This window comes from Mytilus galloprovincialis, chromosome 9 (assembly GCF_965363235.1).
Source record: "Mytilus galloprovincialis chromosome 9, xbMytGall1.hap1.1, whole genome shotgun sequence".
NCBI lineage: Eukaryota > Metazoa > Mollusca > Bivalvia > Mytilida > Mytilidae > Mytilus > Mytilus galloprovincialis.
In genome coordinates this window covers 46,946,180-46,960,617 of record NC_134846.1, presented here as the reverse complement: position 1 = coordinate 46,960,617, position 14,438 = coordinate 46,946,180, and the positions used below count along the sequence as shown (strand labels likewise).

At 31.9% G+C, this 14,438-nt stretch overlaps 1 long non-coding RNA gene across 1 annotated transcript; it reads right to left on the bottom strand.

Annotated features, from left to right (window-relative positions):
* Positions 1–3,073: 3,073 nt before the first annotated feature.
* LOC143045145 (uncharacterized) lies at positions 3,074–12,491 on the bottom strand. The gene is made up of 2 exons (XR_012968883.1): positions 12,234–12,491; positions 3,074–4,256 (listed from the first exon to the last, which is right to left on the bottom strand). It is a non-coding gene; the product is annotated as an uncharacterized LOC143045145 (long non-coding RNA).
* Between the last annotated feature and the right edge of the window lie 1,947 nt (positions 12,492–14,438).

The window sequence follows — 14,438 nt, the reverse complement described above, 5'->3', positions numbered from 1 at the left end:
ATCTGTGTAATCACTGAGCGTACTTGAAGCTTTGAAACACCGAATCCCTAGTTCATAAGAAATTCTAAGAGTCTTGATGAGTCGTTCTTTATCTTATATACTGAATCTTGTATAAAACAAATTATTTTCAGGGATGAAATAATGCAGTAAAGTTGAATACTCAATGCAGTATATAAGTCTTTCTAAACAACCATGGTAGCATGGTATAATATTGTTCGGCCTCCAAACAGACGGGTCCAGTTCTTCAGAATACAGAACACCAGTGTCTTTAGGAAATAAGAGCACAGCAATTCTTTTAAATGTTTACAATTTTCGACTATTTCCTTCAGCAAAATCTTCAACAAAGAGTAACAAAGCAGTTTGGTGTGAGTGAAAGAATAAATAAGCATTTTTTTCTGCGATTGAAAATGAAATGCGCCCCTAAAGACTTTCGTTTTGGAGCTTTTTTTAACACATATCGGGACCAACAACACACCACACGTAATTATTTTTGAAATAAGTTCAGGTGAAGGCCATCTTGCACGTGCTCTAGTAATCCACGGATAAGCAGCCGATATCCACTGATCACATTTGAGACAAAACGCAATGTCAAAGTCATCATTTGCATCTGCAACACAGGGACCCTGAATTTTATTAACGTATGGTATATGTTCTGTTGCTATTTTGAGATTACCGAGATTAAATAATTCACTGGAAAATAACTTATTTGACCCTTTATTGAGATACAAGTGCCTATCAATTTTATCCAAAGTGTTGTAATTGGTATGTACGTTTTAGTACCTGTATGCTATAAATAAATAATGAGAATTTGAGTTCAATAAATAAACATGAATTTGACAGCTTTTGCCCCTTTCAGCTCTATAGAACATAACAGACAGAGTTTGATGGTAATATCTTTATTAGTATTTTCAAACTATAGTGTGCAGAATGTTTTCCTTTTCTATTCATAGGAATTCGTTGCATTTTGCATTCTGATATATGTCCATCAAAGAACCCGTCTAATTTGTTTACTTCCATATATTTAAACCCAATATGTAAATGTAGCGTTTCAACAAGTTGTAATTGCTATTTGCTTAATCTATATAAATAAGTGAAATGATACTCGAATTGTACAATTTATCTAGCCATGTCATATCTTTGAATGCATTCTGTAGAAATAGTCTTAATATATTTTTGTATTAAATGTCTAGTGATTCGTGTAGGAACTGGTATAGTCGATATTTTATAATAACTCTTTCGATATTTAGTGTTAGTCGTTATATTCGAATTAGACCTCCAGCATTCCATCTGGAAATTTAGAAATGAATAGAAATATACCTTTTAAAAGTCTTAAAAAATGTCCTCTTAGACTACATGTTTTTTGTTTGCATTTCTATAGATATCTTGATTTTGACTTTTCCTTCCAAACTTAATGGACAATATTGTAACAGTTTACAAGTAAACGATAATACAAGTGGCACAACCGTACCCCTGGCGAGTAGGAACTTCATAATTTCTAAAATTTTTTTTTACTTTAACTTATAAAACAAATTGATACAATGGATATGAGTTAAAATGAGATACATATTCATATATATATACATATTTTTAATTGGACTCTAAATGGAAAATGTTTATATAGAATTATACGTTTTACCATTACTTAGTCACTTAATTCATATGACTTTAAGATAGTTCGACTGAATCTTAGTTTCTTATTATCAATCGGCAAACGGTTAGTTCTGTCCAGCTAATGTGTTTGTATATCTTTCATTAGTTTCAATCAGTTCAATTTCAATTTACACCAGCGGGCGAAGTGGCTTGAGTCATTAGAAAAATATGAAAACATTTGCTCTCCTAATCGGTCCCTTGCTCGACGAACTACTTCCTCCGGATCATAGGTTTTAAATTCAGTCGATTGCGAGTAATCAAATATTGAAACTGATCCATTAAATGGAATTTTCAGAATATCACTTTGTATCTTTTTCTGTGTGAATGGTCCCTTAAATGCGTAATGCGCAATCTCGCATTTAATATATTTGTCTTTACGCTTGAGGACATCAAGGACAACTGAACAGTGTAGAAGTTTGAAATAGCTATACAAAATTATATCCCCTTTTTGTATCTGGTCATTTTTTATAACTTTTATTTTAGGTACACTCAGCATTTTCTTATTTCTCTCGAAGCACCTTTTGCAAAGCATGCCATGATCATATTCTACCTGGTTTCGTAACAGTTCGTCGCTAAGACCACGGAATCCTTTCCCTAACTTGAAAAATATTTTAAGAACAATCGTTACTTTTCGTATTTGAACGCTTAGTCTTGTTCCAGTAACGCACCAAGATGCAAAATGTTCGCAATTATTATCAATTATATCATACCGAAATCCCACTTGGTCAACGTCTAAAGCCCCAATTGCCCGTTTTACTACTTCTTCTGGAGAACTCGGCTTTATGCTTCCCCAATATTTACAAATCATCACTATTTCTCTTTTTAAATCGACAGTTTCAATTTTACGTTGTAATTTGGCTAGTGATCCTAGAGGTCGAATTTTGTCCCAAAAGGCACCCATCGTACTGTTTGTTTGATGAATTAGTTCTAAATCAATCTGATCACTGGTATCATCCTTTGGTTCAATAACTCTGATTACAATTGCATGATGATCATAAAAACTCCTTGACAGAATAATGTGGTCGCCTTGGTTGATTTCCTTCCAGGTTTGAACTTGTACTGGTTTAATACAATCCATACAACTTCTAACAGTCTCTTCATGTTTTATCGATTGTGAAGATTTGTTTAATGCATTCGAATCCGTATCATCATCAGGAACGCACTCAGACAATCGATCGCCTTTTTTTGATTTTATACCTTCATCGCTGTTTGATGCAAGCCGATATTCGTTTTCGTCTTTCGTGTTCAGTGAATCCGTAGTTGATTCATTATTCATGCACAATTTAGTGTTTCCTATCCCAGTGACCTTTTCAGTGATATTATCAATGTCCGAATTATTTACCAGCTTCGTCTTTGCATCCTGTCTACTTAATGTATCTTTTTCTTCACTTTTTACTGAATCAGAGGATTTCGGTTTTTTAGAAGGTGTGATTTTCCTTGACCATTTAGCAACAGTAATGTGAGACGGGGCTCTTTGCATATCCATGTGATATTCTAACTTTGAACATTCTGTGTCAATATTATCTTCAATTAGAGATTTTTCTGTTTCAATATTATCTTGCATTTGAGATTTTTGTGTTTCAACACTATCTTCCATTTGAGATTTTTCTACATCAATATTATCTTCCATTTGAGATTTTTCTGTTTCAGTATCGTTTACAATTTGATTTTTTTCTATTTCAATATTGTCTTCCATTTGAGATTTTTCATTTTCAATACAGTTTACCGTTTGAAATTTTATTTTTTCATTATTGTTTTCCATTTCAGATTTTACATATGTTACGGTTTGCTGACACAATTCGTTGTCATTTGACTGATTCTCCATATTTGTGGCATCATTTGATTCTGAAGTGTTTTCTTTGTGATTTTCGTTTTCGGTAGATATTTTAGTTTCAGATATATTATTTATATTATACTCAAAGACTTTGACATGTGACTTGTTTACAGAATCTTCCGCCTGTGTTCCGTCAATCAAACATTTAACCAACTGAGTATGTTCAACTCCGAAGTCTATCCGGCTAGCAATAGTCTGTTGGCAGGTGTTTGCTGTCGAGTCGCTAGTTTGATCCAAGTCTATCTGGCTAGCAATCATCTGTTGGCAGGTGTTTGCTGCCGAGTCGGTAGTGTGATCTAAATCTTCAGTAGCATGTCCCGATCCATTTATTCTTTCACTGGTTTCTATCCTCTGATAAAATCCTACAAAAACGTGCTCTGATTTATTCTTATCATCCATGGTGTTTCACATTGAAACTGATCGTTATCGGCAATATCTCTTTTTTTGAAAAAGAACCCGGGTTATTGTTAAAATATATGTTATTCCAAAACTCTGTATCTCAAATAAACAAAGAATTATCTTTTACTTTATATTAATGTTATTCTCTGTGACTTGTCATTTCAATCCGAAAACATCGGGTTACTCCGCTTCTTACTATCTATACTCTCAGATTAGAGATTCGGAATCGGCCGAGTTTTGACGAATGTTGTCATTTGTAAGTTTCCTAGTTATCTAGTTCAAGATCGTTCACAGCTTTCCATATTTATCTGGACTTTGCAGTCGACGCATGTGCAAGCGAAACATTTGATGTGGAAACAGTTCAAGGGCGTAACTGAAATAGAAAACAACAAGTTCGTACACTAATGTGTGTTGTATTAACTCATGCTTTTTGTTTTAATTTGGTAGATTGGACTTTTTGTTGTCAGATATTCGGAATCTCTAGTTTTATCAATGTAGTGCCAAGACACGTTTTGCCCTGTAACTCCTGCTTTTCTGTTCATGATTTAATAATAGTTTAAATCATAAAAAGAAGAAGGGGTATAAGTAATAATGAGACAATTCTTTACAAGAGACCAAAATGACAAAGAATTTAATAACTATATGCCATTATGAATTTCTTTTATAACCCTTGTTTTTTCCATAGTTTTTGAAAGAAAATGAGTGTCTGTGGTAGATGTATGACAACTCTAGAGAGAATCATTTCTTCTCCGAAGCATCAGAGATCACCCCATGTGTTCTTTGGGGGAGGGGGGGGGTCGAGTTGCCCAGTCTTTAGTTTTATATGGTGTTTTTTTTAACTATAATAAGTGTTTGCCTGTTTACTTGTTTGTCTGTTTGTCTTTTTTTTATAAGCATTGCGTTGTCAATTTATTTTCGACTTATGAGTTTGAATGACTCTCTCTCTTGTATCTCTCGCCTCTCTTCCTGACAAATTTTCAATTCGTTGTAATATCTTTAAAACAAGGACATAGACCTTAGTTTTTTCTACTTATCCTAAATGCTCTTCAACTTTGTACTTGTTTGGCTTTATAAATATTTGATATGAGCGTTACTGATTAGTCTGATGTAGATAAAACGCGCGTTTGGCGTTAAATTCTTAATTATAATCCTGGTACCTTTGATAACTATTTTAAGTTTATTTATATATATACTATCAATTTTTAAAAAGGTCTGTTATCTTGAAACGGAGAGGCGAGCATCCTCAAACCAACTATAATAAACAACACGTTGTGTAAATAAATATAATGTGTACTACGTTCCTGCTTTTAAATACGTCCAAGTAAAAGAATACACATATATCAAACAATGTCGAATCATAAATTAAAACAGATAGTCAGCCTATGAAAAAAAGTAAAATATCGAACTCTGAGGACAATTTTTAACGGTGATTCCCTAAGTAAATGGCCAAATTAAAAGCCCAAACAAATCGAGCGAATGGATAACAACTGTCATATTCCTGACTTGGCACAGACATTTTCTTCTGTAGAAAATGGTGAATTAAAACTGGTTGTGTAGCAAGCTAAACCTCTCACTAAAAATTCCATTATATTGACAACGATATGTGAACAAAACAAAGACATACTAGTTACAAATGTCAAAAATAGGGGAACAGCAATAAACAGAAACACCCATACCTTAAAGTCGGCTACTAAAGGCCCCGACAAGAAAAAAAAGGAAACATTTCAATTGAAAAATCTAACGGTCTATTTTAAAACAAAACAATTTGCCAAAATCAAATATAACAAATATGAACCAACGACAACCACTAAAATACAGTCTATCAAAATTATACTTGGTACCAAATGTAAAGAGAACCTAAGTTGTACTTTCTGACGAAAATGCAACAACGTTTCTCAAACTCGTATCAATTTGAGCAACGCATACATAAGCAGCTAAAGAGAAGTAAAAAATGCTTTTAAAAGAGTCAGATCTGTTAATGTGTCACAATGTTTAGCTATAGTCCACATATTTCGTGTAAACAAATTAATGTTTATACCATATGACAGATATGTGATTCAGAAATACAAAACTTTTTAAGTAGTAGTGATATATCCTCCTCGTATTTCAATGTTTCATTGTGGTTATTTTGCTTATTAATATTTTCAATTTCATACTTGTGTTTTATGTATATCAAATGTATATTGCGAAATTTGTGATAAAATCCTAAAATACTGGATTATAAACATAAAGAATTTTCGTTCTTGTATTCTTTTACACAAAGCAAACAGGAATTTTATTAGGAATAAAGATGTCTGAAAATATAACCACTATGAAACTTGGAACAAAACTTCAAGAACCTCTAATTTGCAGTTCATAAGCAAAATTAAGATACAGTGTGTAATAAGACTGATGTATAGACGGACACACGAATGGACGAATGTTTTCAAACATCTGTGTCAGGGTATCACCAGCCCAGTAGTCAGCACTTCGGTGTTGACATGAATATCAATTATATGATCATTTTCTTTTTTACAAATTTCCTGTTTACAAAACTTTGAATTTTTCTAAGGATTTTCTTATCCCAGGAATAGATATACTTAGCCGTATTTGGCACATATTTTTTGAATTTTGGGTCCTCATATTTTTTGAATTTTGGGTCCTCAATACTCTTCAACTTTGTAATTGTTTGGCTTTACAACTATTTTGATCGGAGCGTCACAGATGAGTCTTATGTAGACGAAACGCGCGTCTGGCGTATTAAATTATAATCCTGGTACCTTTGATGACTTTTTTCATCTCTATCCCTGTCGACGTGTTTTTGTGCCAATGGAAGGTTATCGTCACTACACAAGCCCTTAAGAACATACCATAGTAAGCAATACAAGCTGAGAAATTCACACGCCATAAGATGCGACTAAATTCTAGGAACTAATTTTTAATCATTCATTTCCTTTCACAAAATTGCTCGTTATATCTTCAGGATTAGGATAATCAATTAAACCGAAGCTACCCGGAGACTCCATATTAGAATTATGTTCTCTTATGCATTTGATATAAGTGATTTGCATTTGTAACTGGTAAATCATAAACGACAGACCTAGTGTTTTGGGATTTGTTTTTTTTTTGGTCCAAAAAAAGAAAAAGAAAATTAGATCAAGGTCAAAAGTCAAGGTCATATTCTGAATTTTGGTTTTGGCTTATTCTCACTTATTTTAAAACATCGTACAAGATAACGACAACATTTAGATTCCATCATATAAATGTTATTTGCGACAAATCGTATATTTTAAATTTAGGTTGAAAGGGTGCATAATAGACATTAAATGGGAGTTTTGCCCCTCTTACACTTAGAATAAGGCGTATAGTGGTATAACACATTAACCATACATAGATATAGGAAGATGTGGTGTTAGTGCTAATGAGACAACTCTCCATCCAAATAAACCATATTAGGTCAATGTACGGCCTTCAACACGGAGCCTTGGTTCACACCGAACAATAAGCTATAAAGGGCCCCAAAATTACAAGTGTAAAACCATTCAAACGAGGAAACCAACGGTCTAATCTATAAACGTGAAACACGTAAAAAATACATAAACAAACGACAACTACTGTACATCAGATTCCTGACTTAGGACAGGTGCAAACATTTGCAGCGGGATTAAACGTTTTAATGGTACCAAACCTTCTCCCTTTTTCTGAAAAAAAAAGCATTACATCACAACATAGAAAAACACACGATAAAATATCAATTAGCAGGCTTAACTCAATAAAAAAACGTAAATTAACACACTATAAACGAACAAATTTGATCTGCTATATCTGAATGCAAATGCACAGTTAATCAAATATTTGGGACAAACATTCAATGCCAAAAAGCAAACAAACAAGTCCAAACAAAGCCATGACAAGACACCACTGCGAAATATTTAACCCTTCGAAAATAATCACGTTTAAAAAAAACCGGTTTTAATAATACAGGTAAATGAAAAATAATTTTGTCATTTTAGGTATACTACTTATGTGTATAAACTCTTTCCAATAATTAGGAATACTAAGAAAGTTCTGTCATACAAATAAAATATATAGACAAGATCCATATTAATATAAAATAACAAAAAGCATTATAAACAGTATCAACAGGTCGAATTAACAAGAAAATACGATTTGAGAGTACTCGCAGTTACTGAAAGCTAGTTAAAAGCCAAAAACAATTATTAAATAATGAAAAAAATCATGCATCAGAGACTAAAATCAACTAAAACACATCCCAGGGATTTAGTATTTTAACGTCATGAACAGTCAGAGAAGACATGATTTGTGCAATGCCAAAAATAAATGTATCGACAGGTAGTAGGATAGTGAGGAGCGACTTTTACAGAGATAAAAATTAACGTGTTTGTGTCTCTATATATCCCGCCTCAAAAGAAGATACAATTTAGTTATGTTTTAATTTGTTAGTGACAAAATCGATATTAGTGCCAATGTAAACTATATTCAGAGTTATAATTACAATATTGGTACGATAACCCTTACTTATAAGTTTGTTTAAAAGTTCGATGAGTTTACACGGATCACATAGTGATTTCCTCGCTTTAAATACATTATAACGTAAAATTTAGAACGTGAAATACCATTTTAATAAGTTTTCTACAGGTACAGCAAAAACTACTAATCAAATCTTTGTATCTATGGAAGAATTTAGTAAAAGTTTTAAGTAATTTATGGTATCGAAATCCCTTACACAATAATTTCCCAGTGATGCATTGATTACGTTCGTTAAAATCTACGACATCAGAACACACACGGGCATACCGAACGAGTTAGGATATATAAACACAGTATGATGGAGCCAACGGCACATCGCCGTCTAAAAAAAGGAAAATTAACAATAAGAAAAAAAAAATCGTCTCTTTTGTCGTAAATTTTAGTATGTAGTTTCCCGTTTGAAATTGCATTGTCTAAATCTAGAAAAGGACAACTGCTGCTGTTTATGTTAGATTTAGTTAAAGTAAGTTCTTTTGGGTAAATTTCGGAAGTAAATTTCGACAACTCTGGATTATTCAACGAAAAAATATAATCCAGATAACGGTAGGTATTTCTGAATGTATCAACCAAATATAACAATGATGGGTCTTTACTGAGTTTGGTCATAAACTGAGATTCATAGCAATATAAAAATAAATCTGCTATTAAAGGGGCACAGTTAGTGCCCATAGGAATACCTACTACCTGACGATACACTATATCGCCGAAACGTACATAAATGTTATCTAGTAGAAAATTTAAAGGTTCAATCATATCCTCACATTTCCAGTAAGTGTATCGTTACAGAAAAAGGCTTTAAACGAGTTACAGCAAATAAAATTACAATGATATTTTTCGAAAGACCATTTTATCAAATACCAAAACTTTTTCTTTTTAAAATTATGTGGAAGTATAGTGTACAGAGTAGAAAAATCGTAACTGTCAACAGAAATATAAGGACCATCAAAAGCATGTATTTCATCTAAAACCTCTAACGAATTTTTGACACTCCAGAAATAATTAATACCATTATTTTTATAAGCTTTATTACAAAAGTTAATAACCAGTTCTTTGATAGTAGTAAGAGAGGTAGTTAGAAGCACTGATAAATTAGTAGTAGAACACTTACTCGAAGCAGAGATGAAACGGAATTTTAATGTTTTTTGTGTAATTTCGGTAACCAGTACATGGTAGGGACTTTCAAATGTTCGGAAGATGCTTTAAGCTCGGTAGTGGCAGTGGTATACTTGTTAACGATTTGACTCTCTGTGGTGCGCACGGACCTGAATGTAGAGGAATTGATAATTTCGTTTTGAAGAACTTCCGTGTAGTATATGCGTCACACCACCACTACATTATTGGCTGCCTTGTCTGCCGGTACGAACACAAACCGCTCTGCGAGTACCTTGAGTTTATTTTTTATTCTAGAAATGGGAATATCATGGTTCCTTTTATTAATTTCAGAATTGTTTATTAAATGAGATATTCGAATATTAACAGTATTCATAATTTTATTCAAATAACTATCTAAAGATTTTTATCAGATTTTTAACGTTTGCACCAATTTTTACAGTAGGCAAACAGATCGTCTTTAATGACCTGACGACACTGTTTCCAATCTATTATAGATGGAGGACGGGTATTTCGGTCCTTTCTTTAGAAAAGTTATGACCTCACGGTCTTCGACGATGTTGAAGTCTCCTGTAATAACATGACCATAGGGAACATATCTAAAACTATATGTTTCGCAGTCTCAAGTGGAAGGAACATTATTTTCTATATTGACGTCTGCTGTAATTGACGTATAATTAAAAATCAAATTTCTGCTCGATTTTTTTTTATAAAAACACGAAATAATGGGTTGTTCTATATTATCAAAATATGGAGGTATTAAGCTATAGACAGAAGAGTTATTGAATATGCTAGACAAATTAATAAAATCAATTATACCTCTATTTATATATTTTGATTTAAGAAAATGTCGTTTATGATTTTCAGGTTTATCAATACTAGGAAATAGTCTGTGATGACAAAAGGCTGTAATAATACGAGTGTATTCATAAAACGGGCTAAAAAAAGAAATTTTATCACACTCCAGAAAAATAGCATATAATTTACTTATAGGTATCTGACCAAGTTTGCATAATACTTGATGTATGTCATTATTCTTTATTACAGATAACAGATCAGCAAGTGTATAATTTATACGATGTTTAATACGTTGATTACGGTTTTTGCGTTTACCATGAGACCTGTTATTTATACGTCGTTTATCAACAATGTAATGACATCGATAGAAGTTTTAGATATGTTCCCTTGCCCTAATATTTTGTCATTGAGACCGAGAGGATAAGGTGTTTGAAGTCTTTTTATCCAAAATAATTCGCGAACTTCGCCTGATTTTTCAAATTGTATATTAAAGACCTTTGTGTCTTTTGATTTTATGTCCTTGGTTTATGACCTTGCGGTCAAGGTCATAGGTAAATTTGACGTTCTAGATTTGACCTTTACTTTAATTTCATATTTATACATCATACAGCCATATGACTTTGTGCATTAGGTTACAAGCCATATGACCTTGACAAAAAAGATGTGACCTTGTGTGAACATGCAGGGGCTATCTTTTTTACTTATTTAAAGTTAATGTTTATAAAACATTATAATATCAAAAGCATTGTCAAATAAACTATCAAATAATACCGGAAGTAACATTATTCAGACTGCAAGTAACAAATTACCTCCCTTATTTCTAACAGAATTGTATAGAAACCGTACATTTTTTTGAATCAGGAAACGGCAAGCTATCATTTGACACTGGAAATGACATTCTAAACCACATTTTGATATGTTTATATCAAAGGAAATGGTAAAAAGTGTAAAGACCATCAATTGTTCTCTAAATTAGTTTTTAATTCCAAAAATAAAATTGAGAAATGTAAAAAAACACATTTTGAAATAATTTGATACCAATATTTCTTTTTCACGAAATGTGACCAGACCGATTCTTGTGCGAAATAATCTATGAATATTTGTGGGTAAAGTACTGTAACAGACTTATAATAGATCATTATACGCATGTTCTATGTTATCCATGGTTTATTGATCCTATCAGTGGTGGATCGAGAAATCTTTATAATGTTGGGGGGAAACGGTTGGGGGCCAAAAAGGGAAACCGCTCAAGTCATGCTGCAGTGATTCCCTAAATAATCAACCAAGTTTTTCACAAAAAGGGGAGATGGAGTGATCACTTTGGCCCTCTCTTCTAAATCCGTCTCTGACACCGTTTAACGTTCATTGTAAATGTGTATTATTTTTAATTTTTTTTCTTTGACGCTCAATTGAAGTGCGTACGTGTTTTCCTGTTACATACATATCATCATAACATGTACATTTGATAACATTATTTGTTAATAGGAGGCTATCTGTCATTATTACGACTCAACCTATATAGATAACTTAATGAATAATGCTATATACATTTACAACATACAAAACATATGCCAGAACAATAAACGTGTTAAGATGAAGATTTAATATAATGAAATTAAGTATTTCATTTTCCATACCTCCCACGTTGCGAATCTACTGATTTTTAGACATAGATTGATCGAATGATTGCTAAAATGTTATCAAAGTCTACAAAATGATAACACGCTATAAGATTTTATAACTGTAATGACATTTTAAAATGCCATTTCCCAGTAGCATGTACCAGTTACACGTGATCAGTAATTACATGACAGAGAGACATGTTTTTGACGAAAATATGTATCTTACATTTCACTAACAGATGTTGATTATGTTGAAAATATTTATGTAACTGTAATTGCCTTGCACCTACCTGATTTCAATGTAGCTGTATGTGCATATATACATATTACACGCCTCAAGATTTATAATTTGATCCACACACTTTAAGAAGATATCGCCTAGCTTCCGGAAAATGGCAGCACTTATTATATATATGCGTCTAAATAATCGATCGCACATCCAGATAATACACTTGTTATGTTTATAAACACACTCAAGTAAGTGTATAGCTCAAACTCGTTTAAAGAAATAAACTTATAAAAACCCATTATGTACATTTGCAAATGCATATTTATGCTGTGATGCTTTCGTTCTGTATTATCAGTTTTGTTATTGATGAGATCGGATGGTGAGTTAATTGTATCATTTGCAATCATACAACATATTTTTAAAACTATATTGTCTGATCGGTTGTCAGGAGGAATTTTCAAAAAAACAAAATATTCTTTTAAATTATGTTATACATTTTTAAAATCCAATTTTAAGGTCTGTCGTCTAGTCCTGTGAGTAAACATTGTTATGCAAACACACCTACTCTGTTGTTATGTCAGACTCATTAAAAATCAATTTTTATTTTTTTCTGTGTTTTTTTTTTACTGTAGAATTTATGCCTTTGCACAAAAAGATTAACATATTTTCACACCTACCACAATCGACAATTTTGTAAAATTTTGGTCAAAGGTTAACAAATATCTCATCGCTCCACGAGTAGAAATACGTATATCAGGTGCATAAAATCCTTAATTATGTACAAACATAAATTTTTAAAGGCCATAGAAACAGTTGTATTGCTAAATAGTTATCAACGGTACTAGGAATATAATTTAATACGCCAGACGCGCGTTTCGTCTACATAAGACTCATCAGTGACGCTATGATAGAAATAGTTATGAAACCAAATAAGTACAAAGTTGAAGAGCATTGAGCGTTGCTAAGCAATTCATATATCACAACTTGTTTTTTAATACGTAATAAAAAGTTCCATCTCTCTTGTTTAATTTCAGCTATATATCAGCCTGTAATGTACCATATATTACTTGACCATTTTACTTGACTGATATATGAAGCTCTTCTTAAAGGGTAAATTTAAACTAAAAATTTACTATTCGAAATTCTAAAAGTTTTTATATTAATTATACGGTTATGTAAGAGATTCAAACATGCCCGATCCAAATGTGTACGCGATTTACCTTCTTAAGCATTTTCTATAATTTGTTTCAATAGAATGTGGTAAAAATAAATTATAATCAAAATTTAGAATTGTTGAAAACTTAGGAGTTCTACCCTGTGAATAGATTACTTTAGTTGTATAAATAAAGGCAACAGTAGTATACTGTTGTTCAAAATTCAAAAATCAATAGAGAAAAAACAAATCAGGGTTACAAACTAAAAGAATTATTTAACTTTTACATCTGTTTTGATTAGAGTGTTACTGATGCATCTCTTATAGAAGAAACGCGCGTTTGGCATACATTATTCATAACCTAGTGTTTATTTTATTATATTTCTCACCACAACGGCCTTCAAAAACTAAGGAAAACGTAACTTTGGAAGTGATTATGAGTTTAACAATTGAAGCTAGTTGATTAAGTGTCACACATTATTTTGGTATTAAATTTTATATTTCAAACTGTCTAATTATATTGATTTCTATTATGTACATTTCGTATACAGCATGCATTTTAAATTTATTCAATACTAAGAATGATCTCGAAAGTCGCTATGAATTTAGATGTCCGAAATATTTGTTTACATCTAAAACATGTAAGATTATAAATTTTCTATTTGTCAATAACCTTTTAAACTCTAAGCAAATGTAAATATTTTAACAAGTTCGTTATGCAACTTTTTATTCGGCCACTATATCAAATACACACATTATTCAATTGCTTGATGGATTGATCACCTATCGTAATTCTCTTTGATAAATTAAATCACTTTATTATATAATTTCTGTTTACAACATGACCCCAACAAACTGTGTTGTACATTTTTGTAATAGCAACTTTATTTGGTATTTAAGAAAGATAAATTTATATTCAGGGACTCAGTTTGGGTATGCCAACGAGAGCACATGAACTGCGTTCGGATTTTCAATCGCGATCATATACATTGTTTTTGATTTAAAATAACTAAGTTGTAACACTGCTATTTTATATTTGGACTTTATTAAATGAATTTGGACTTTACCAATTTATTTATGTTTACTGTATTGAACTTCCGACTTGTGTGTGAA